Here is a 27,405-nt window from a genome sequence, read left to right on the forward strand (position 1 = left end):
TATAAGTAGCACATTTTCTTTATCCATTCATCTGTTGATGGACACTTAGGTTGCTTCCATATCTTAACTTAGTGTGAGCAGTGCTGCAACAAACATGGGAGTGCAGATATTTCTTTAATATACTGATTTCCTTTCTTTGGGGTATATACCAAGTAGTGGGATTGCTGGATGATATGATAGCTCAATTTTTAGATTTTTGAGGGACCCCCAAATTGTTCTCCATAGTGATTGTACTAATTTACAGTCTCACAAACAGTGTACGAGGGTTCCCTTTCTTCTGCATCCTCGTCAGCATTTGTTATTGCTTGTCTATTGGATAAAAGCTCTTTTAACTGGGGTGAGAAGATATCTTATTGTAGTTTTGACTTGCATTTCTCTGATGATCAGTGATGTTGAGCACCTTTTCATGTGCCTGTTTGCCATTTGTATGTCTTCTTTCGAGAAGTGTCTATTCGAATATTTTGTCCCTTATTTTGATGGAATTATTAGGCTTCTTCCTATTGAGTTGTTTGAGCTCCTTATATATTCTGGTTACTAATCCCTCGCCAGATGGGTAGTTTGCAAGTATTTTCTTCCATTCTGTGGGTTAAATAATCAACAATCACTTTGTTGATTGCTTCCTTTGCTGTGTGGAAACCTCTTAGCTTGATGTGATTCCCATTTGTCCATTTTTGCATTTGTTGTCTGTAGTTGCAGGGTGTTTCTCAAGGAATTTTTGTGCAGTGAAACGTCCTGGAGATTTTCCCCAATGATTACTTATGGTAGTTTCATAGTTTGAAGTCTTAGATTTAAGTCTTTAATCCATTTTGATTTGACTTTTGCATATGGTGAGAAATAGGGGTCTAGTTTCATTCTTCTGCATATGGATATCCAGTTTTCCAAGCATCAATTATTGAAGAGAGACTGTCTTTTCCCTAGCATATGTTCTTGGCACCTTTGTTGAAAATGAGTTTACTGTAGGTATGTGGATTTTTTTTTCTGGGTTTTCTATTCAGTTCTATTTATCTATGTGTCTGTTTTTATGATAGTACCATGCAGTTTTGGTTGCTATAGCTCTGTAGTATAATTTGAAGTCAGGTAATGTGATTCCTCCAGTTTTTTTCTTTTGCTCAGGATAGCTTTGACTATTCTGGGTCTTTTGTGGTTCCATATGAATTGTAGGATTTTTTTTTCTCTATTTCTGTGAAGAACATCATTGGTATATTGTTAGGGATGGCATTGAATCTGTAGATTGCTTTGTGAAGTTGGCTATTCTAATAATATTGGTTCCTCCAATCCATGATCATGTATTCTTCAATTTCTAGGATCAGTGTTTTATAGTTTTCCTGTAAGAAATCCTTCACTTCTTTGGTTAAGCTAATTCCTAGGTATTTAATTTTATTTATGGCTATTAAAAATGGAACTACATTTTAATTTCTCTTTCAGTTTGTTCGCTGTTGGAATATAGAAATGCTACCGATTTTTATATGTTGATTTTGTATCCTGCAACTTTACTGAATTTGTTTATCAGTTCTAACAGCTTTTCTGATGGAGTCTAGGTTTTTCTAAATATAAGATCATGTCATCTGCAAACAAGGACAATTTGACTTATTACATTCCAATTTGGATGCCCTTTATTTCTTTCTCTTTTCTGATTGCTCTAGCTAGGACTTCCTGGAGGATGTTGAATAACAGTGGTGACAATGGACATCCTTGTGGTGTTTCAGATCTTAGGGTAAAGGCTTTCAGTTTTCCCCCATTCAGTATGATACTAGCTGTGAATCTGTCGTATATGGCTTTTAGTATATTCAGGTATATTCCTTCCATACCCAGTTTTTGAGGGCTTTTTCATAAAGGGATGTCGAACTTTATCAAATGCTTTTTCAGTATGAACTGAAATGATCACATGGCTTTTATTCTTTATTTTGTTAATACAATGTATTACATTGGATTACAATGTATTACAATGGATTGATTTGCATATGTTGAACCATCCTTGCATCCCAGGGATAAATCATCCCACTTGGTCATGATGAATGATCTTTCTAATATATTGATGAATTCAGTTTGGTAGTATTTGGTTGAGGATTTTTGCATCAATATCCATCAGAGATATTGGCCTGCGATTTTCTTTTGTTGATATGTCTTTGTCTGGTTTTCCTATCAGGGTAATACTGGCCTCATATAATGAGTTTGGAAGTGTTCCCAACTCCTCTATTTTTTCAGAATAGTTTGAGTAAGATTGGTATTATTTCTTCTTTAAATGTGTGGTAGAACTCAGCAGTGAAGCTATCAGGTTCTGGGCTTTTTTTTTTTTTTTTTTTTTTTTTAACTGGAAGAGTTTTTTTTTACAGCTTCAATCTCATTACTTGTTGTTGGTCTGATCAGAGTTTAGATTTCTTCCTGGTTTAATCATGGCATGTTATTTGAGTCTAGAAATTTGGCAATTTCCTCAAGATTTTATAATTTATTGGCATAGATGCTGAGAGTAGCCACTAATGATCCTTTGAATTTCTGCAATGTCAGTTGTAACGTCTCCTTTTCACCTCTGATTTTATTTATTTGGATAAATAAATTTTATTTTTTCGGATATGCCTGGCTAAAGGTTTGTCAATTTTGCTTAACTTTTCAAAAAACCAACTTTTTGTTTCATTGATCTTTTGTAATTTTTTCATTTCAATTTCATTTATTTCTGCTCTGATGTTTATTATTTCTTTTATTTTACTAATTTTGGGTTTGGCTTGCTCTTGCTTTTTTAGTTGTTGTTGTTGTTGTTGTTTTGAGACTGAGTCTCACTTTGTCACTCAGGCTGGAGTATAGTGGTGTGATCTTGGCTCACTGCAACCTCCGTCTCCCAGGTTCAAGCAATTCTCCTGCCTCAGCCTCTCAAGTAGCTGGGATTAAGGCACACACTACCATGCCTGGGTAGATTTTTTTCTATTTTTAGTAGAGTGGGAGTTTTGCCTTGTTGACCAGGCTGGTCTTGAACTCCTGACCTCAGGTGATCTACTCACCTTGGCCTCCCAAAGTGCTGGGATTACAGACATGAGCCACTGTCCCTGGCTTTTTTAGTTCTTTAAGATGCATTGTTAGATTGTTTATTTGAAGTTTTTCCTCTCTTTTGATGTAGGCACTTATAGGTATAAACTTCTCTCTGAGTCCTGCTTTTGCTGTATCCCATAGGTTTTGGTATATTGTGTTTCCATTATCATTTGTTTCAAGAAATTTTTAAATTCCCTTCTTAATTTCTTCATTGACCCACTGGTCATTCAGGAGAATATTGTTTAACTTCGATGTATTTGTATAGTTTCCAGAATTCCTCTTGTTATTATTTTCTAGTTTTATTCCATTATGGTGAGAGAAGATGCTTGATATTATTTCAATTTTTTTGAATGCCTTAAGACTTTTTTTGTGACCTAACATATGGTCTATCCTTGAGAATGATCCCTGTGCTGAGGAAAAGAATGTGTATTCTGCAGCTGTTGAATGAAATGTTCCATGAATATCTATTACATGCATTTGGTCTACAGTGCAGATTAAGTCTGAAGTTTCTTTGTTCATTTTCTGTCTGGAAGATCCATTCAATGCTGAAAGTGGGCTGTTGAAATCTTCAGCTATTACTGTATTTTGGTCTATCTCTCTCTTTAGCTCTAATAATATCTGCTTTATGTATCTGAGTGCTACAATGTTTGTTGCATATATTTTTGCAATTCTTATATCCTTTTCCTGAATTGACCCCTCTGTCATTATATAGTGACTTCTATCTCTTCTTATTGTTTTTGCCTTGAAATCTACATTCTACACTGTCTGATAAAAGAATAGCTACTCTTGCTATTTTTTGACTTCCATTTGCATGGATTATCTTTTTCCATTTCTTTATTTTCAGTCTATGTGTGTCTTTATAGGTGAAGTACGTTTCTTGTAGGCAACAGGTCAATGGGTCTTGTTTTTTTCATCCACTCAGTCACTCTGTCTTTTGATTGGAGAGTTTCACCTATTTACATTCATTGTTATTATTGATAAGTGAGGACTTACTCCTGCCATTTTCTTATCTGGGTTTTGACTGTTTTGTGTTGTTCTCTTTTGTATTTCTTTCCTTCCTGTCTTCCATCAGTGAAGGTGATTTTCTCTGGCGATATGATTTAGTGTCTTTCTTTTTCTTTTTTGTGTTTCCATTGTATGATTTTTGGTTTGAAGTTACCATGAGATTTGCAAATACTATTTTGTAAACCATTATTTTACCTCAATAAGAACTTAATGCTGTTTGCATAAAAATAAATAAGCAAAAAGAAAACCAATAAAAATTATATGCCTTAACTTTGTTTCCCTGCTTTTAAACTTTCAGTTATTTCTATTTATATCGTATTGGACTATCTATGTCTTGACAACTTGTAGTTATTATTTTTGATTTGTTTATTATTTAGTTTTTCTACTTAAGATAAGAGTAGTTTATACACCACAGTTACACTGTTATAATAATCTGCTTTTCTGTAAACTTATTTTATTAGTGAATTTCGTACCTTCAGATGATTTCTTACGCTCATTAACACCCTTTTCACTTGAACTGAAATGCCCCTGTTAACATCTATTGTAGGACGGATCTGGTGTTGATGAGTTATGGTTTTCTTGTGTCCCAACCCAAATGTCATCTTGAATTGTAGTTCCCATAATCCCTATGTGTGATGGAAGGGTAGGAGTTAATTGAATCATTGGGGCAGTTACCCCATGCTATTCTCGTGATAGTAAGTAAGTTCTCACAAGATCTGATTAAGGGGCTCCCTCCTTCACTTGGTTCTCGTTTGTTCTCCTTCCCGCCACCATGTGAAGAAGGATGTGTTTACTTCCCCTTCCACCGTGATTGTAAGTTTCCTGAAGCCTCCCCAGCCATGCTGAACTGTAAGCCGATCAAACCTCTTTCCTTTATAAGTTACCCAGCCTCAGGTATGTCTTTAATAGCAGCATGAGAGTGGACTAAAACAATGAAAATCCTCAGCTTTTGTTTGTCTGGGAAAGTCTTTATTTCCCCTTCACGTTCACCAGCTGTACTGTTCTAGGGTAAATGATTTTTTCCTTCAGCACTTTAAATATGTCATGCCACTCTCCTGGCCTGTAAGGTTTCCACTGAAAAGTCTGCTGCCAGACATATTGGAGTTCCATTATATGTTCCCTTTGTTTCTTTTCTCTTGTTGCTTTTAGCATCCTTTCTTTATCCTTGACCTTTGAGAGTGTGATTATTAAATGCCTTGAGGTAGTCTTCTTTTGGTTAAATCTACTTAGTGTCCTATAGCCTTCTTGTACTTGGATATTGATATCTTTCTCTAGTTTTGGGATGTTCTTTGTTATTATGCCTTTGAATAAACTTTCTACCATTATTTATCTGTCTCTTCTTTAGAGGCAGTAACTCTTAGATTTGCCCTTTTGAGGCTTTGTTATAGCTTTTGTAGGTGTGCTTCTTTTTTAAATTATTTTTTTCTTTTGTCTCCTCTGACTGTGTATTTTCAAATGGCCTGTCTTCAAGTTTACTAATTCTTTTGTCTGCTTGTTCAGTTTTGCAAGTAGAGGACTCTGATGCATTTTTCACTATGCCAATTACATTTTTCAGCTCCAGAATTTCTGCTTGATTCTTTTTAATTACTTCAATCTATCTATTAAGTTTATATAATAGAATTCTGAATACTTTCTCTGTGTTATGTTGAATATCTTTGAGTTTCCTCACCACAGCTGTTTTGAATTCTCTGTCTAAAAGGTCACATATCCTTGTTTCTCCAGGATTGGTACTTGGTGCGTTATTTAGCTCATTTGGTGAGATCATTTTTTCCTGGATGGTTTTGATGCTAGTAGACATTCTTTGATGTCTGGGCATCGAAGAGTTAGGTATTTATTATAGTCTTCACTGTCTGGGTTTATTTGTAATCTTTCTTCTTGGAAAGGCTTTCCAGGTGTTTGAAAGGACTTGGGTGTTGTGACCTAAGCTTCTTCTGGTTTGGGTGGCACCCCAAGCCCAGTAACACTGTGTTCCTGCAGACTTGTAGAGGTACCACCTTGATGTTCTTGGACAAGATCTGAAAGATTTCTCTGGATTACCACGCAGAGACTCTTGTTCCTATCCCTTACCTTCCCTCAAAGAAACTTAGTCTCTTTGTCTGTTCTGAGCTACCTAAATGTGAGGGTGGAGTGACACAAGCACCTCTATGGCCACCACTGCTGTGACTGTACTGGGTCAGACCTGAAACCAAATCAGCACTAGGTTTCACCCAAGGCCTGCTGTAACCTCTCCCTGGCTACTGCCTGGGTTTACTCAAGGCCCCAGGGCTCTACAATCAGCTGGTGGCGAAGTCAGTCAGGCCTGTGTCCTTCCCTTCAGGGTAGTGAGTTCTCCCAGGCCCTGGGTGGGTCCAGAGATGCTGTCTGGTAGTCAGGGACCAGAGTCAAAAACCTTAGAAGTCTACCCAGTATTCTATTGTACTACAGCCTAGTGGGCACTAAAACCACAAGACACAGTCCTTCCAGTCTTCCTTCCCTTTTCCAAAGGCAGAGGAGTCTCACCCCATAGCCACCATTACCACAGGCCATGAGGAGTTCTGCCAGACTACTGCTGATGTTCCCTTAAGGCCCAAGAGTCTTCAGTCAGCTTGTGGTGAATGTTGCCTGTTCTGGGACTCACCTGTCAGGGCAGTGGGCTCCCGTCTGGCCCGGAGCAGGTCCAGAGTTGCCATCCAAGGGTCAAGTCCTGATATCAAGGACCCCAAAAGCCCACTTTGTGCTCTACCCCCACTATTGCTATACCAGTACTTACGGTGTAAAACAAAATATCCTGTACTTTTCCCTCCACTTTTCTGAAGAAGAAGTTTTACCCCATAGTCATCATAGCTGGAAATGTGCTGAGTCTCACCTGAAGCCAGCAAATCCCAGAGGCTCACCAAGGCCCTTGTATTAGTCCATCCTCACACTGCTATAAAGAAATACCAAAGACTGGGTAATTTATAAAGAAAAGAGATTTCATTGCCTCACAGTTCCACATGGCTGAGGAGGCCCCAAGAAACTTACAATCATGGTGGAAGGCGAAGAAGAAGCAAGCTTGGACCTTCTCACATGGTGGCAGGCAAGAGAAGTACAAGCAGGGGAAATGCTAGATGCTTATAAAATAATGAGATCTCATGAGAACTCACTCACTATCATGAGAACAGCATGGGGGAAACTGCCCCCATGATCCAATCACTTCCCACTGGGGATTACGGGGATTACAATGCAAGATGAGATTTGGGTAGAGACACAGAGCCAAACCGTATCAGCCCTCAACATAGTACATGTGTTTTGCTGCTGGTTATTCAGGGCTCATGGGCTCTTCAGCAGGTGATGAATGCTGCCAGGACTGGGCCCTTTCCCCTCAAGGCAGCAGGCTCCCTTCTGGCCCAGGGTTTGTCTGGAAATGTTGTCTGGGAGCTAGGACCTGAAACGGGTGCCTCACAACTCTGACTGGTGTCCTATCCTGCTGTGGCTGAGCTGGTATCCAAGATGCAAGACAGAGTCCTCCCCACTCTTCCCTCTCCTCTCCTCAAGCAGAATGAAGGTGTCTTTTTTAGAGATGAGATCTGTGCAGCCTAGGGTTAGGGGAGGGGTGATGTCAGCATTCTCTTAGCTGCCCCAGCTGGTGTCTCAGTATGTTGCTTGCCTCCCACAGTTCACTGTATCTGGGTCCAGTTCAGCAGTAGGGCTCACTAAGAGTTGCAGTCCTTATGGCCTAGACAGCTTTTCAAATTTACTTTCAAATTAGCTTTTCAAATTTACTTTGGCCCTAGGTGATGAGGTTTTCAGGAACTCAAGTTCAGACTGCAGGGATGGGTGATTCTCCTCTGGCTAGAGCTGGTTTAAATGCTCCCCCCATGAGTGAGCATCAGTTGAGTTTTGTTCAGTTTTTCTTTCTGCTCTAACAGGACAGCACTGAGTTCAATGCCTCACAATTGCTGTGTTCTCCTTTCCCTAGTTCCCAGAGATGCTCTCAGCACTATGCTGCTGCTGCTGGGGGTAGGGGAGGGGTGGTGTTGGAGATTCAGAACTTTTTCCTTTCTCTTCAGTGCTTCTTTCAGTAATATGTAGTTACTATGAGTGCTCTCCTCATTTTTGGTTCTTATGAAGGTGATTTTTTCCTATATAGATAATTGCTAAATTGGTGTGCTTGCTGGAGAATAATTGGTGGAGCCTTCTATTCTGCCATTTTGCTTCTTTGCCATCACTGGAATTAATTTTGGTGGTGACCTAGATCCTAAGATGTCCCTGGGTTTTGTTTTTGTTCATTTCTTTGTCCAGTCTCAACCTTGAGCCTTGAGTTATCTTTAGTCCCATTTCCATTCTTTCCTTTACCACCCCATTTCTCCACAAGAATAGATCTTTGATTTGGCATCCATAAATCACTTAACTATCTGGTTTAAGAAGTATTTAGCCCTACAGACTCTATCCTGGAGGCCAGGCACAGAGAGCTCATATCTAAAAATATGAAGAAAAATGAAAGCAGAAGGAGAACAAGATGGCACAAAGAAGTTGGTCCTGTAATATAGCTTAAAAATTCGAAAGATCTGAAGAGTGCCAGCTTTGAAATAGGAAAGAAAGAAAACCCACACAGTAAAAGCAGTTGGTCCATTATCTATTTAGAACCTTGAGGCTCATGATCATGTATCATAATCAATCTCTTTCCATCCAGCAGCAACCTCTGCTGTATTCTGCCTTCTATGAAATGGCTTTTCCAGAGAGTTTTTGTCTTCATTTCTCACTCTCAGATTCACCTAGGGTAGGGGGTTTAGTTGAATTCTCCTTTGACCAATCACATTCTGACTTTGTCTTTTCCCTCCATTTGGACAGGTCACTTTTCCACTCAGTTTCTTCATCTGTGAAGAGAGTAAAATGGAGAAATGACTTTCCATTTCCACCTTTTCTTTTTTCAAATTGTGACTACAAGTTTCACAAAATAACATTCAGCACTACTCTTGGTTGAGTGACCCTGGTATTTTTTTTTTTTTTTTTTTTTTTTTTTTTCCGAGACGGAGTCTCGCTCTGTCGCCCAGGCTGGAGTGCAGTGGCCAGATCTCAGCTCGCTGCAAGCTCCGTCTCCCGGGTTTACGCCATTCTCCTGCCTCAGCCTCCCGAGTAGCTGGGACTACCGGCGCCTGTCACCTCGCCCAGCTAGTTTTTTGTATTTTTTAAGTAGAGACAGGGTTTCACCATGTTAGCCAGGATGGTCTCGATCTCCTGACCTCGTGATCCGCCCATCTCGGCCTCCCAGACCCTGATTTTTTTTTGTGCTATTCTTTTTTGTTATTTTAATTGTTTGCTGTTACTCAGTGAAACTGATTTTACAACCCTGAGAGTGGGGACTGGTAGTTTGAAGAACACTGAACTGGATGGTCTTTAAGATATTTTTCTGCTCTAATATGCTAGAAGTTAGAGGATCTATATTGGATACTTGGCAAAACACAACGTTTATCCATAGCTGCAGCCTTGCTGAGTTTCTCTCTTTGACTTTTCCTCTACTTGTCTGCAGTTATAAAAGTTAAATATTCTGCATTTCCAGTTCTTGGTTTCCTAGGCCTATCTGTCCTCCCATCCACCCTCCTATCCACACAGCAATGCCCAGGCCCATCCTCCCACACAGCAGTACCAGGCATTTAGCATTTCTAAACCCCAGTGACCTCATCTGTAAAAGAGAAATGATAATGCAGATTTTACAGGTTGTGATAAGGGTAAAATGAGATCCTGGGTGTAAACATGCCCACAAGGGTCATGACCTGCCAGTTCCTCAGGCTGAATGTGACCTGCAGGCATATTTTGTTTGTGCTGCACCATGCACACACTTCACTTTGCCACTTCCCCTACCACTCCTATTGTCTAACACTGTCTGATAGCCCACATTAAGATTATCCTTAAAGGCATTTAAGTGTGCTATTACTGGCTTAGTTAGCATAAGTCATGGAACAAATTTGGCATTTAATGCAGGTCATTCTCTTTATTTTCCCTGGTTTAGCACTGTGGAAATCACTTAAGTCATGTGACCTCAGGCAGGTCTTCTAAACTCTAAGTCTCATTTTCTTCGTTAAAGTGGAAATAATATCTATCCTGCTTGCTTTTCGGGGTTATTGGGCAACAGATTCTTCATTTATTAACTCATTTGACCAACATTTATTGATCCATGTATGTCCCAATGGTAGCCTTGCCCATTCCTCCCAAGAAGTTTTCAGTGTCAAAGGGAAAACGCACCTGGAAAAAGGTGCTGCCATGGAGCTCATACACAGAGCTGGGGAAACAGGGGAGTAAGCATGAGAAGCCTGATGATAAGGCAAGAGTTTATTGTCAACAAGATTGTCAAAATGTCAACCATGGGGTTGTATTAGTAAAAGGTTTTGTGAGAAGAGTGGCATTTTGGTGCCACAGATAATGCTATCAAATTATCCCTTACATGACTCTGCCACACTAGCTCTTTGTGTTATCTAGTGTCTTTTCCTTTATATCCTCTCATTTGTCTTCCCTCCCTCATCCTCATTGCCAGCAGACCTGTGAGGCAAATGTAGCTAGCTCTATTAATCCCATGTCACAGATAAGGGAACTCAAGTTCATAGATATTAAGAGATTTGCTTAAGATCACTTACCCAGGCAGACTTCTTCTCAGCTACCTTCCATAGACACATACCCTCTATTTTATGATGGAAACATGATGTATCAAAGGATGGGGTGTGGTATGGAATGTTTATTGCTGTCCATCATGCCCAATATCGCCCAGAACTTGGAAGGTTTTGGTGCTCTGGGATATGGCTGGCTTAACATTGTTTGGCCCTCCTGTGGTTTGCATTTCCAGAGCTTTTCAAGTAACATACAAATCATCTCTTCATGGCTTTTAACTGCACCACTGTTGCCCAGTTGTTCAGCTTCACCACAGTACTCTATCACAATTAAACTAGGCAAGATAACAACACAGACTTATTATTAACATATTAATAAACTTCACATCATATACCCTGACAAGTTTCTCATTACTCACGATGCATCATAAAGTGATTCTCCAGAGGCACCTAAAGAATAGCAAGTCTAATTTTGGCAAATGAGTGATGATAAATTTCACTTCATTCATCTAGGGAATGGTCATAAGTGAAAAACAAACCCAGACGCTACTTCAGTAGAGGTGAAACTGATGAAAATGGGAAGTGAGAACTCCAATTTATTGAACCATGAGATTCAGACTTCTCTATAATGATCTAAAATAATTGAGAAACATTCAACAAAATAACTGACTAATATCAGTAAGAGTATCCAGGTGATGAAAGACAAAGACTAAAGTATCATCACAGACTGGAAGAGACCAAAGAGATACAACAACTATTACAATAGGGGACCTGGATTAGAACAGATCAGGGACATTCATGCCGGAAACCTGATGAAATTCCAATAAGGTCTGTAGTTCAGTTAATAGTATTAAGTCAATGTAATTTTCTGGTTTTGATAATTTTATGAAGGTTATACAAGTTGTTAACATTAAAGAAGCTAGGTAAAGGGTATATGTGAACTTTCTGGACTATTTTTGCACCTTTTCTGTAAGTCCAAAATTATTTTAGAATAAGAAGTTAAAAATGATCTGAAGTTTATACGTACAATGTTAACTGTCCAACATGAAATAAACCGGCCATAGTGGAGCTAAACTCAGCATTTGCTAGTGGGTATTAGTCTGATCCATGATTCTTCTTTGGCCTTATGAGTGAGTCAGATTTTGCAGGTCTTTACATATACGGGTAATGACAATCCTAGGCCAGGCTGAGGGATGATTGTGAAACAATGAGTGTGAACATGGGACTGAGTTATATGACCCTAACCTGTTTTCACTTCAATTTCCTCGTTTAGAAAATATGGAATTAAGCTCGATTTTTAAACGATGCTTCAAAGTTCTGAAATTTTATGGCATTACTTCTACCTCAACTGTACATGTTGAGGAAAATGAACCTTGGGAAAAGTTGAAACAGGGATGTCGAAGGAGGGACTTCTTTGGAGGTAGTAGGATTGAAAATAATTCTGGAGATAATGGTGACTTGTGAAATCCCTTTACAAAGTAGCCAGGGCCAGTCCCATAAGTATTACCTTGTTAGCAGGTATGACATCCTATTGGATATTGGGGATAAGGGATGATGTTGGGAGCAGGATATGAGGTCAGCATGCACTATGGGAAATGGTAATGGAGGATCCCTCTTTTATCTGCGTATTATCCACTCGCAGTGTCTATAAACCATTTTTTTTTTCCAATCAGAACAACACTGTTGTCCAGGAAATATAAGTCATAGTCTATTGCAGAATTGTTTATATATACATTGTCTCCATTTTCAAGATGAGGAAATCGCAGAGCAATATGTTCCTATGGCTTTGCCTGAAGTTCCAGGAATCCAGTGAAGTAGGTTTCCCCCTCAGTTTTGTGTACTGTAATAATAGTAAAAATAGTGATAGCAATCATCACCATTGTTATTATCACACCTTTACTCATATAGAACTCTTATCCTTTCAAAGCACATTTTAGTCATTATTACTTTGTTTCTTCCTATCTATTCTGTGCACCTGAGGTAGGCAAAGCAGATATGACTATTGACTTTTTTACAAAGGAGAACGCTTGGTGATGTTTTGGATATTCACCCAATAGTTATTTCTGGCTGAAAGAATGTTGTCATTGACTCACCATTTGAACATATTCAAACTCTTTAGAATATCATTCCGCTACTTCTAAGGTGTCCCAAGTCATAATAATTGTCTTCTGCAAGAAGCCACAATAGAGGGAAGTATTTCTGTGAAGTTTGGCATTTAGAAAGAGTTAACAAGGGTAATACTGTGCTGGTAATAGAAAAGTCAAAATTTTATATTACCATTAAATGTAATATTTTGCTAACCCTTTTCTAACTCCACTGCCTCTAATAATTTTGCCTGAGTTTCTGTATTAAATTTGCAATTATTAAAATCTGCTTTATTTTCTCTTAATACACTTTGTTTTAGACACACAAAGTCAATCCTATTTAAATTCTCCTTGGATTCATGTTTTCTCATTGAATACTAGTTGAGCACATGTGAATATCATTAAATGAATAACTGTGATCTCCTAGTTCCTTTAAATAGTGAGGTAGTGGAAAAAGATCTTTAGTTCTGGGTATTAATCCTGTTGCAAATTACTTATCTTTAGGAGGCCTCAAACTGCACTTATGCACCTTACTAGAATTCTGGTTGGAATTAAATTTTAGAAATATTTCCAGCTGAGGTAACACCTGTTTTGTAGAACCCAAAGGAAGAAATGACATAGGCCCAATAGCTCTCTGGAAAATATAAGCATCAGAGCCATGATTAGATAGTTACATTTGTGGTTGGCTGAATTTTATGATGGTTCCATAAGATTTCCCACCTAGATCCCCAGATTGTGAATACGATGACATATCTACAAAGGGATTCTACAGGTTACCTTAAGATCGGGTGATTATCCAGGTGGGACCAATCTAATTATATGAGACCATTAAAACGGAGTATTTTCTCCAGCTGGTACTATAAAAGGACGTCAGAGGGATTGGAAGCATGTGAAGGATTTGATGCACTCTTGCTGGCTTTGAAGATGAGGGGATAGAGGAGTCCACATGGAAGGAGTGACTAGAAGCTGAGAGCACCCCTGACTGACAGCCAGAATGGAAATGGGGAGCTCAGTCCTCCAGCTGAAAAAAAAAAGAATTTTGCCAATGACTTAATGGACCTGTACCCCAGAGCCTAGCCTGGTCAACATCTTGATTTCAGCCTTGTGAGGCTCAAAACACGGAACACAGTTAAGCTTGACTTCCGGCCTTGGAACTGTGAGGTAATAAATGAGTGTTGTTTTAGGCTGCTAAATTGGTAGTAATTTTTATGTAGCAATAGAAAACTAGTACAGATGCTCCTTGACTTATGGGGTTCTGTCCCAATAAACCCATGGTAAGTTGAAAATGTCACAAGTAACTACTTACGATTCAGGGTTACATTCATCCAGATTTAACCCTGGACTGAATGTGTATTGCTTTCACACCATCATAAAATCGAAAAATCTTAAATTGAGTCATTGTAAGCCAGGAAGAGCCTGTACACAATTCCATAATGTTGAAGGAACTAGGCATATTTAATTTGGATAAAAAATGACTGAGGGGGAACATTTGGATGGTTTGTCGTGTGAAAGAAGTAGTCTGTTTTATTAATGAGCAGTGCTTTCCAATAAAACTTTCTGAGCTGATGGAAAAGTTCTATAGTTATACCATTCAATATGGCAGCCACTAGTCACAAGTGGCTACTGAGAACTTGATATATGCCTGCTTCATCTGAGGAACTGAGATTTAAATTTATTAATCTATAATTTTTAAAAATAGTACTCATTTTAGATTCAAATAGCCATATTTGACTGCTGGCTGCTGAGTTGGACAGAACAGCTCTAGAAGGTTAAAGAAGGAAAAATGTGGCCGGGCATGGTGGCTCATGCCTGTAATCCCAGCACTTTGGGAGGCCTAGGCGGGTGGATCACGAGATCAAGGTCAGGAGATTGAGACCATCCTGGCTAACATGGTGAAACCCCGTCTCTACTAAAAATACAAAAAATTAGCTGGGTATGGTGGTGGGTGCCTGTAGTCCCAGCTACTCGGGAGGCTGAGGCAGGAGAATGGCGCAAACTTGGGAGGATGAACTTGCAGTGAGCCGAGATCCCACCACTGCACTCCACCCTGGGCAACAGAGTGAGACTCTGTCTCAAAAAAAAAAAAAAAAAGGGAAAAATGTACAGAAGCACCAGGCCAGTAGAGTTAATTTGGCATAAGCAAGACCTTTCTACTAATTGGATCTATTTACAAATAGAATGGCCAACTTTCAAGTAGTGAGTTCTGAGTCACTGAATGAGTTAAACAGAAGCTGGATGACTATGTGTCAAGGACACTATAGGGACGATTCCTGCTTTGGGAAGGAGGTTTCCCAGATGACCTCCATGCTCTTTTCCAATTCTGATATTGTAGGTTCTGAAAAATGGAAATAGCTTTACCGAAGCAGTAACGGAGCTTCTCTGTGTGATATCAGGAAATAATGAACTTCAAGTAGAATTTCTCTTTCTCTTTTGTATTTGATTTTCTCAAAATGCTAGGAAAAACATTTCAATTTTGGGGGGTAGAGGAGGGATAGAAGTTTTCCATGAATAAAAATAACATCTTTCTCAAATGCAGTTTTTTTAAAGGTGAGATCCACATAAAAACCTTAAAGTGTGCAATTCTGTGGTATTTAGTATACCTACAATGCTGTGCCCCTCTATATTTGTGTGTGGGGGCGGGGGTGGGAGGGAGAGAGAGAATCTGTTGAAAGAGGTGTGCTGTTTACAAGAACCATCAGAAAGGGAGGTTTCCTGGACAGCGTGTAGAATCTTATTAGTATTCTTTGTTTTATGCCCTTGCTCCTAGGCTTGAATTATCTTCTTGCCTTTTAGATCATATAGGGTTTTAACCTCTAAAACAAGCATGAGTAGTTAAGAAGGTAGGCTGTGTAGTCATATTTGCTGGGACCTAATTCCTACTTATCACTCACTAGTCCATAACCTCACGCAACTTGCTTCACCTTTTTGAGCCTCAATTTCATTACTGGCAAAAATGAGATATAATAGTATCTACCTCCAAATGCTATGAGGATTAAATGACCTGGTAGGAGTTACTTTGCACAAAGCGTTCAATAAGCATGATCTGTTATCACTGTGATTAGCATTATTATATAGCATCAGCATCTGAAATGGCATGTGATATTTTTAACTCAGGAGAGGAGACCATTGTCTTTGAATGGCATATAAGACCTATTGACCAGTGAGGTGGGGCAGGAAGGAAGCACCATACGAGCTAGGGTCTTTTTTTTTCCTTTGGCACCACAAAAAGAGGTGCTGCCTCAGCAGGAAACATTTCTAAAATTTAATTTAGTTAGGTGGCTGGAGAATGTCAGTCTCTTGAACAATTACTCCGGTCCTGAATCTACAGGAAAGAAAAGGAATTGTTTCTGTGAGAATTTCTGTTAGTCCTGCTGCAGAACATTCTCATACTCCACTGACCTCTTCATCTTTACCAAGTCTTTCAGATGATGTCCGGAACTTCATAGGAGGTTGAATCTAGGCGTTATAGTACAGCTTCTATTGAGTGCATTGTGTTGCAAGGTATGTGGAGATCTTTTGGTGAAAACTCTGTCCATTATTTGCCCACAGCATGATGTCATTAGGGAAAACCATATCTATGACTTAAGTGCTTCCATGGCTTTGGAAGAAAGTGTCAAGTGAGATGACAAGTTTTGTCTATCAGGTGCTTCCTGTTATTCTCCATAGGAATCCTTACATTTAGCCAACCTTTGGCTAGTTATCATGCTTTTTTTTTTTTCCCCTGGGAATGCTAGAATTTTTCTGGTGATTTAACCCATTTGTGGGTTTTAATGGTCTTTGACATTATAAAACCACTGGTTCCTTTTTTCTGATATTCAAATATTATTTTTATGATGATAAGAGGAATTTTATTGTAGTCTGTTGAAACAGTTCCATAAAAATGAATGTATAATTGAATGCAGTCCAACTGTTGGTACTATCTTAACTGCGAATGTGAAATATTGTGAGAGATTTGCAGTAGACTTCTTTCATATGTATATGTGGCTATATCAGATAAGGAAACATACATATCTTGAGAAAAATACCTAGGGAGTTCATTTTGTAATCAAAACCCCTTTTCGAAACACAATAAACTATGTGAGATCAAGGCTAAGAAACAGTAAGAAATAGAGAATATTTCTGTACTCTGAAGAACACTGGAGAGAGTCAGGGGATCTGGATTTTGCTTGTGGATCTCCCACTAAGTAACTGTGTGCCTATACCTCATCACTTTACCTTTCTGGGTCTCAAGTTTCTTATTAGTACAAAGATAAGGTTGGATAGGATGATCTCTGAGAATCCTGTCAGTTATAAACGTCTGTATTCCAATCATTCCACATGTTAAAAACGATTTTATCAGATTTGGGTGACTAGAAAATGTAAGAATTCATGCTGAAGAGGAAACAAATTGCCTGTGTTTGTAATTTTGTAAAAATTACTTTGGAATGGCTATTTGTGTTGCCAAGTATTGGTAGTTAAAAATCCTGTGCCTTGAGCCAATACAAATTCTCAGATCACAGCTTACTCTTTACCTAAACCACTCTTAAACAGTTCTACAATTTTTAATTTTTTTGTTTGATATGCCAGTCCTTGAGGTTAGGTTTTATATTGGTCCCTTCTCACACTGCCATAACTACATACCCGAGACTGGGTAATTTATAAAGGAAAGACATTTAATTGACTCACAGTTCTACAGGGCTGGGGAGGCCTCAGGAAACTTACAATCATAGTGGAAGGGGAAGCAAACACGTCCTTCTTCACATGGTGGCAGGAAGAAGTGCTGAGCAAAGGAGGAAAAGCCCCTTATGAAATCATCAGATCTTGAGAGAACTCACTCACTATTATGAGAACAGCATGGGAGAAACTGCCTCCTTGATTCAATTATCTCCCACGGGGTCCCTCCCACAACCTGTGGGAATTATGGGGTTACAATTCAAGATAAGATTTGGGTGGGGACACAAAGTCAACTCATAACAAGTGTTAATCATTATTTCCATTTCCATATTTGAGAAGAGGAATCTGAGGCCCAGAGAAGTTAAGTGAGTTTTTTGTGGTCACGTGTTTAGTAAGTGATGTAACTGGAACATTACCCCAGATTCCCTTTCTACTCCTCTGTTTTGAATTATAATAATTATATTATTGAGCATTTTTTTTTGCACCAGATATTGTAAGATATTTTTATTAACTCACTCTTCTTGTTTTCCAGACAAAGAAAGTAAGGTACAGAAAGCTGATGTATCTTGGTTAAGGTCAAACAGCTCTTAGGAGGTAGAGCGGAGATCAGATTCCATGTCTGTCACACATAAACTCTGTTATTAGCCAATTAGCCATTATGCCTTGAATTATTGCTATGGTTTTTAGCCTACTTTTTCTGAACAGACCTATTTCAAAGATTATTTCAATGAGCATATGATAACAAAGGCCTCAGAGGTAGGAGCTAAGAAGGTGAGGTTAGGCTAAGGTGAACTCATCTGATCTCCAAATTGTATAGATGCATTTTCAGCTCTGGCCCAATCCTCACCCATGAGATGTCCCCTGAAGTTTTGTGGTGTGGTTCTAGAAAAATGTTCTCTTCCAGCTGCTTGGAATATTCTTCCACCAGATGGCCTTGCTCTTCCCTTCACTCAAACCTCTGTTTAAGCAGCACCCTCTCTGAGAGGCTTTCCTTTAACACGTTATCCAAAGTAGCACCTCGGCTTTCTAACTCCTTCTTTTGTCTTTTTTTCTCTTTAGCACCTGTCACCACCAAAGATATTGTATTTGCTTACTCATTTGTTATTTGTCTTCTGCCGTGAGAATATAAGCCTCGTGAAGGCAGGGCTTTTTCTGGTGCATTCAATGTTACATTAACGTTTAATATATTTACTCCTAGAACAGTGCCAGGCACATAGTATCCACCCAGCAAATTGTTGAAGAAACGAAAGGAAGAACAGTTAGTAGTGACTGCTTATGCCTGAAGAGTAAGAATTTATATGTGAATGTGGACAAAGGCCACAAGAAATTCTGGCCAGCATCAGGAACCAAAGGGCAGGGTAGGGTGTCCAGCAGGCAAAAATCAAAATGTGCTCAAAAGAGTGGGAAGTGGAAGGGTTTACTCAAACAACAATGCCCTCAGTGGTGGAATAGTTTAGTTAGGCTGCTCTAGCTCCATATATATGACCATTAAAATCTTCTAGATTTAGGTTTTTAGGTAAATGGGTCTTCCCAAGTTTTAATTTAAACTGTAGATCTTGGGATATTTAAGCTTGACTAGGTCTTTAAAGCTCCCCAATCCACCTCCATCATAAGGAAAGTGACTCTTGAATAGGTGAAGTAATTTTCTGAAGGTCCAATATGGCCAATTACCAACTTATAAAAGTAACCAAACTGCCACAAATATTTTCAAGCATAGAATTTCAGTAGAATTTCAAGAATCTTTTGGCTATACAGAAGCATATGGAGATCTTTTAAAAATGACTGGGTCCCACTTCCAAAGATACAAATTCAATTGTGAGTCTAATTTGCAGACTGGGTTAAGAATCACCAGTTTGGGGGTTAGGAGAGTGGGTTTAAAACAAAGCTATGTTCAAATCTCATTTCTCTCATTTACTGGCTGCTGTTATATTGGTTAAGTTAATCTTTCTGAACCTTAGCTTCCTGATTTGTAATATGAACATAATTATGTACCTACCTCACAGGATTTTTGTAGAGATTAAATGAGATAAGGTCCACAAAGCACATACCATGGCACCAGAAACCCAGTAAGCACTTGATAAATGGTAGCTGTTATTATTATTACTATCATGCCATATAATAGTCATTATTATTATATGAATAATTATTGTTCCTCTGTATTTTAAAAATGGCTACTTTAAAATTATATTAATAGAAGGATTAGCCAAATGGTGCAATTTGAAGCTATGAGACTGTCTTGATGTAGCTATGTGTAGGGTGATCTATTTAAAAGAGATGTAGACTTACTGTAAAGTGGGACTGAAATATTTGAAATAGGCCTGCCTTAGTTATGTTACAGAAACCACAACCCTGAATTCAATGGGAATCACATTGATATATTGTCTCTTGTGTTATATTCCACACCAATGATCAAGGTTCATACTGTCTCTGGGTTGAGGTGGCTACACAGCTAGAACCAGGCCACGGAGAAGCAGCTGGGTTCTACCAGCCTGGGGCATGCTCAAATATTGCTGTGGGGCAAAGGAACTATTGCAGCACTGAGAGGTGGGTTAAGATCATACAGAATATGAGAGGTGAGCTTTATAAATCCCTCTGTTTTCTCTTTTCTCTCTTGTGGATATTCTTGGAATATACATTTTAAAAACTATAATAATAACAAACTTCCTGCATGATAAAAAGAAGTCATTTGATGATCACCAATCCAAATATTCTACCCATGGGAAGCCTGGTTTGCTTTTAGAGCAAGAGGGCATCGAGGCCGATTAACCTCCGTTCAGATTTTAGCTCCAGACTCAAACAAGAACTCTGTGAAATGTGGGGTAAACATTTTAGAAGAATGAAATGAGTCACACTTTAAAATGTGCATTTCAACTGGAGCTAATAATAATCTTAAATGTGGAAAGACTGGCAACAGAGTCTCATTAGTAGTAGCAATACCATACGTATTTGAGTTTGGCAAGGAATATATTAGCCAAATTATGAAAAAGTTGCAGTCGACTAATGAAGAGTAAGAAGCAACACAGGATACCTGTAGATACCTTTATTTAGGGAACTAACTCTTCAAAAACTGATCCTTTGGGTGTATCAAATGTATTTAAAATAAATTTCAATTAACTAATGGTTGTGTTTTTAAGAACACAATGGAACAGCATCAAATTCTGAATGAGTATATAATTCTAGTTTAAAGTATAATTTTCATTAAAATGACTTGAAATTCATTTTGTAAATTATTGTGATATTAGAACTCTGACTACAGAAATATTGGAAGAATATTCCTTCCTAATGTAATGGAACCAATTTTTCTGACAGCATCTCCCATAATTTTATATAATCATTAGTCAAAATGTACAAATGTACACACATTGCCAGCAATAAGCCTCAAATAGGTTGGAAATGAACTTACACATCTTCCAGGTGGGTGATCGCATATTTTTCACATTCCTTCGTGGAAATGACATGGAAAACTTTGTAAACCCATTTTACCAGAGATAAGGAGGAAAGCTAATTAAGACTTGAGACACTTCTTGGGGTGTGTTATAAGAAACAACAAGCTTTTAACTGCGATTTGTTTCACTTTTTAAAAAGTAATTTCTCCTCCATGTTCAGGTGATAATTTCTTCAGTTTCTTTTAAAATGATGCTTGTTTGATCATAGTTAAAATTGACATATGGAAAGTAGTCTTTATGTGCCAAATAAAAAAAAAGAAATTGGGAAACTTTGACAGATTTTTTTTTTTTTTTTTTTAGTAAACTCTTCTAATTTTGCATTAGTGGTTTATGTTAATCACAGCTTCAAATGGTTATATTGTTAATTGCTAGCAGCTTCCTGTGGGACCTTTAGCCTGTCTGCCAATTTGAACATTTTCAATCATAAATCACTTAATACCTCCATCCTTCCCCCTTTCCCTTCCTGACTTCAGTTGCAGGATAAATATCTTGCCTTATATGGTGCTGATGTAACTTTGCAAGTTTGACTTAATCTCAGCACATTCAATGATATAGCTAACTCCTGTCATTTTTCCAACACCCAGAAGAATACCTTGCGTAGGCATGATCACTCTGCAGCCCACTCAGTAACATGAGTAATGATCTTTAAGTGAACCACTGTAAGGGCTTGGATAATTTAGACAGAAAAATTGGAACAAGTGTGCATTTCTCTACAAAAATATAAGTCTGATTTTCTGCTTAGTGGGACTATATAATCTGTTAATGCCAAAAAGCCTTTCAGAGGGCTGGAAAATTTTTCCCACAAGGTGAGGGAGAGTGTGAGCCTATGTGTTTATGTTGTGCATGTTTGCCTGTGTGTGTGTACATATAACATATCTCTGGAGACTAGAATGGTAGATCAGCAGTTTCCTTTCAGGCTTATGAATAATAAACACTGGAAAGAGGAGCACATATGATGTTTTTCTACTGTTTCTTAGTGCCACAACATGTTCTGAGATGACTATTTGGGGCCCCAACCAGCCTCTGATGCTCTGCCAACTTGGCTTTATTTTTTTTTATTTTTATTTTTATTTTTTTAAAATTAATTTATTATTATTATACTTTAAGTTCTAGGGTACATGTGCATAATGTGCAGGTTTGTTACATATGTATACTTGTGCCATGTTGGTGTGCTGCACCCATCAACTCGTCATTTACATCAGGTATAACTCCCAATGTAATCCCTCCCCCCTCCCCCCTCCCCATGATAGGCCCCGGTGTGTGATGTTCCCCTTCCTGAGTCCAAGTGATCTCATTGTTCAGTTCCCACCTATGAGTGAGAACATGCGGTGTTTGGTTTTCTGTTCTTGTGATAGTTTGCTAAGAATGATGGTTTCCAGCTGCATCCATGTCCCTACAAAGGACACAAACTCATCCTTTTTTATGGCTGCATAGTATTCCATGGTGTATATGTGCCACATTTTCTTAATCCAATCTGTCACTGATGGACATTTGGGTTGATTCCAAGTCTTTGCTATTGTGAATAGTGCCGCAATAAACATACGTGTGCATGTGTCTTTATAGCAGCATAATTTATAATCCTTTGGGTATATACCCAGTAATGGGATGGCTGGGTCATATGGTACATCTAGTTCTAGATCCTTGAGGAATCGCCATACTGTTTTCCATAATGGTTGAACTAGTTTACAATCCCACCAACAGTGTAAAAGTGTTCCTATTTCTCCACATCCTCTCCAGCACCTGTTGTTTCCTGACTTTTTAATGATCGCCATTCTAACTGGTGTGAGATGGTATCTCATTGTGGTTTTGATTTGCATTTCTCTGATGGCCAGTGATGATGAGCATTTTTTCATGTGTCTGTTGGCTGTATGAATGTCTTCTTTTGAGAAATGTCTGTTCATATCCTTTGCCCACTTTTTGATGGGGTTGTTTGTTTTTTTCTTGTAAATTTGTCTGAGTTCTTTGTAGGTTCTGGATATTAGCCCTTTGTCAGATGAGTAGATTGCAAAAATTTTCTCCCATTCTGTAGGTTGCCTGTTCACTCTGATGCTAGTTTCTTTTGCTGTGCAGAAGCTCTTTAGTTTAATGAGATCCCATTTGTCAATTTTGGCTTTTGCTGCCATTGCTTTTGGTGTTTTAGACATGAAGTCTTTGCCCATGCCTATGTCCTGAATGGTACTACCTACGCAAATAAACTGGAAAATCTAGAAGAAATGGATAATTTCCTGGACACTTACACTCTTCCAAGACTAAACCAGGAAGAAGTTGAATCCCTGAATAGACCAATAGCAGGCTCTGAAATTGAGGCAATAATTAATAGCCTACCAACCAAAAAAAGTCCAGGACCAGATGGATTCACAGCTGAATTCTACCAGAGGTACAAGGAGGAGTTGGTACCATTCCTTCTGAAACTATTCCAATCAATAGAAAAAGAGGGAATCCTCCCTAACTCATTTTATGAGGCCAACATCATCCTGATACCAAAGCCTGGCAGAGACACAACAAAAAAAGAGAATTTTAGACCAATATCCCTGATGAACATCGATGCAAAAATCCTCAATAAAATACTGGCAAACAGGATTCAGCAATACATCAAAAAGCTTATCCACCATGATCAAGTAGGCTTCATCCCTGGGATGCAAGGCTGGTTCAACATTCGCAAATCAATAAACATAATCCAGCATATAAACAGAACCAAAGACAAGAACCACATGATTATCTCAATAGATGCAGAAAAGGCTTTTGACAAAATTCAACAGCCCTTCATGCTAAAAATGCTCAATAAATTCGGTATTGATGGAACGTACCTCAAAATAATAAGAGCTATTTATGACAAACCCACAGCCAATATCATACTGAATGGGCAAAAACTGGAAAAATTCCCTTTGAAAACTGGCACAAGACAGGGATGCCCTCTCTCACCACTCCTATTCAACATAGTGTTGGAAGTTCTGGCTAGGGCAATTAGGCAAGAGAAAGAAATCAAGGGTATTCAGTTAGGAAAAGAAGAAGTCAAATTGTCCCTGTTTGCAGATGACGTGATTGTATATTTAGAAAACCCCATTGTCTCAGCCCAAAATCTCCTTAAGCTGATAAGCAACTTCAGCAAAGTCTCAGGATACAAAATTAATGTGCAAAAATCACAAGCATTCTTATACACCAGTAACAGACAGAGAGCCAAATCAGGAATGAACTTCCATTCACAATTGCTCCAACTTGGCTTTAAAACCCTTTAGAGAGAATGGTATTTGTCCTCCTATATTGCTTGCTACTCTACTCAGCACCTCTTTGACAAAGGGAAAGAAACCAGGGTAGATTTTTTTTTTCCATGTACAGCGAGTAAATTCTAGAATAAGGAATCTCAGACTCCAAAGAGAAAACCCAGTAACAGATGGAAATCTTGATTTGGGGGAAGGGAGAGAGAGACCATTGAATTGGATATTTTCTAATTGTACTTATGTCTCAAAGACTGAATTTTTCCTAACTCGAGGTTAGAAAGGGTAGACTATAGCATTGGATGACATCCTGGGTAAGGCAGTCAGTGTAGGTATTGATGGGCTGTTACAGGAGCCCTATTATATAAATGAACTGGAAAAAATTGCTAAGAAACTGTCCCTGGATTTGACTTGAGAATTATCACCATTTCCTACATCTACCATCTTGTTTGTTTTTCGTTAAGAACCTTAGGAAATGAGCTGCACCAGGGACAGCATCCCTATTTTATAGACGACCAAACTGAAATTCAGGGAGTTAACACAAGGTCACATAGGTAGGTTGTGGTCTCATCGGGACTGATTTTGTTTTCAGTTCTTCTACTGGTTACATCTGTAACACAAAATAACTTTTGTGTCCCTCTTTTATTTTTCACCTTTTGACCGAGAAGGATGAATAGTTTAGTTCACCTCTAATATCCTATCTCCCCCAACTTGATTTTTTTTTTTTTTTTGCAGTAAGTAGTAAGCAATGACTGTATGACATGAGGAAGTCACTTCCCTTTCCTGAGCTCGTTTTCTCACCTGTAAAGTGAGAGTTAGGTCAGATGCCCTCTAAGTTTCCTTTCAGCCCTGACCTAATACAATTAACAGTCGATGAGCATAGTCTGTTAACCATTTATACAGTATCTGGTTCCTTCAGCTACATAGTTGTTCCAGTGGAAATATTACTGCCGTCTGAATATGAATCAATGAAGAGTTAATGTTTAAACTTGGACCTCATGGTAGCAACTGTGACTTGTGTGAGGAAGAATTTTAAGGTTTCTTTGCCCAATGACCTGCATCGACACAAGTGATCCAGACAACTGCTGCTCACACTACATTATGACCGACTGCCATGCCACCAATGATGCTAAATGATTATGATAATCCCTGAAGGAAAAATGGAAGCACATTTGTCCCTTCAATCCATCATTGGCCTGACACTGAGTTCCAGAAACCGTGCACATCCAGTTCCTCTCTGGTGGTAATAAATGCTGTATGTGTCATTTTACGTGGCCCTGATTAGGCTGAGGTGCTTTTTTTTTTTTTTTTTTTTTGCCTAGGACTATTTTGGTCATCTTCACTCTTGCAAGATATGTTATATGTACACACACTGTCCTTCATTTTTAGAGGACAATTCAGACAGATTGCATTGTGCCAAGGCTGAGTTAAGAAAGACTTGTTGTCTTTTTCAGAAGGTGGATTGGGCAAAAAAAATACATTTGTGAGTCATTGGTATATTTGATGAGAAAGAAAAAAAAAAAACAATATCCAGCTAATAGCTGCGTCTGTGGACAGTGTGATAAGGTGGAAAGAGTACAAGTTTAGAGTTTGGACAGTCCTGGGTTGAAATCATTCCAGTTTTGCCATTTACAAGCTGTGTGATCTATGGCAAGTTAGTTATCGCATATGTAAAATGAATATGATAATGCCAATTCCTAAAGAATGTTGTAATTTATGAAGAGCATAGTCCCTGGTATAAAATAGTGCTCAATAAATAGGATTTATTTTATCAAGAAAGATCAACTGTCACCATCATCATAGTATTTCTGTTTATTCGTATGTTTCAAAAACTGCATAAAGAAAAAAGTCCAGTGCTTGTATTATTCCTCTGCATCTGCCACTGTGTCTAGCACAGTATTTGGGATATGGTCAGCATTCAATTATTGTTAAAGAAGTGAATGAATAAATAAGCAACAGTAATACTAAATAAATGATGCAGGTATTATTTCCATTTTTGCTCATCAGCACACTGCAACTACAAGGGGTTGTGACTTGTTTAACTGCTATGAGTAAGTTGTCAAAGCAAAATCTCACACCTACATCTTTTTATTTTAGGGTAAGTGCTTGTTAGCAGTATATCCTGTGATAATCTATAACTGTTTTATTCCCCCAAATTTAGGAGCATTAGTGAGTTTCTAAAGATTTGTCAGTCATTCCTGTGATTTGAAGTCCCTTTTCTAAGTAGGGTAAGTAGGACAATCTTATTATTTGTTCATTCATTCAACAAATTTTGAGTTTATTTTGAAGGAATCAGAGATTTTGAAGAAAAGCATGGATTAGAGTGGGTTCTGTGGGGCCCATAGCCTCGGCATAGAGCCTTTATTCTGTATCTCATGGGTGTCTATAGATATATCTAGAAAAGTAAACAGTATTACCTATAACACTTAGGCATATGACTTCTATTTTTTGGTAAGATTATCAAAGAAGAAAAATAACCTACATTCTTCTTTTTCAAACTTCTTGCCCAAGACTCATGTTCTTGATTAACCAAGCCCACTTTTCCTGATGGCAGGAATAAGGAGAAGGGGTCTTTTGTCATTTACGGGAGAGGACTCAATCTGGACTTCACATTGGGCACATTTTTAGTAGTTATTCTGTCTATTCCCTTTTAGCATGAGAACAGGCAGATTTTCTTCACTGATCCCACCTGTGATCTGACCGTTGCTAACACTGACAAACTGGGGCAAGGATCTTACACTATTTCTAATGGCCATTCGGTGAGCCAGCAATGAGGCCTGGATTAGAACTTGGAATTCCTGAGGCCTGGTCTTGCACTTGCTTCAGTACTCTAAGTGATGACAGCTGGGTATAATAAGGTTCCTTTGAAGATTTTTGACACTGAGCTTTCAGATAGAGAGATTAAAAAAATCAACTAGATGAACTACACTTATTAAGACATAAAATGTATAGTTTCTCTGTTGAATTCAGAAAAAACTTCATATCATTTTAATACCTCCTAAAGCTTAATTCTTTTCAAGGTCCTTCATTTAGGCTATCCAGCTGCTCTGAACCATTTTTAGTCAGTTGGATGAATTACTAACCAAAGAGATATTTTTCCAGTTTTTCCATATTTCAAGGAACTTTCAGTCCTCAGAAATATAAAGACATCTCCCCAACCTGCATACACATCATACCCACATCCTTTATGCTTTGGAGCCCCTGTTCTGTCCTGGGAAGAGGATGAACATTGTACAAGTATGGAGCAGATGTACTAAGTCATAATTTATGAGGCTGAAAAGGGAGAAATGATAATTTTTTTAAATTGGAGTCTAAAAGGTACCTTGATGTCCAGATTGGCAAAGAACATTTCAAGATTCTTGTATCCTGATAGCTGAGTGCCACTCCTGGTTAAAACAAAGCATTAAAAAGTCACTTTTCA

This window comes from Macaca nemestrina, chromosome X, assembly GCF_043159975.1.
Source record: "Macaca nemestrina isolate mMacNem1 chromosome X, mMacNem.hap1, whole genome shotgun sequence".
NCBI lineage: Eukaryota > Metazoa > Chordata > Mammalia > Primates > Cercopithecidae > Macaca > Macaca nemestrina.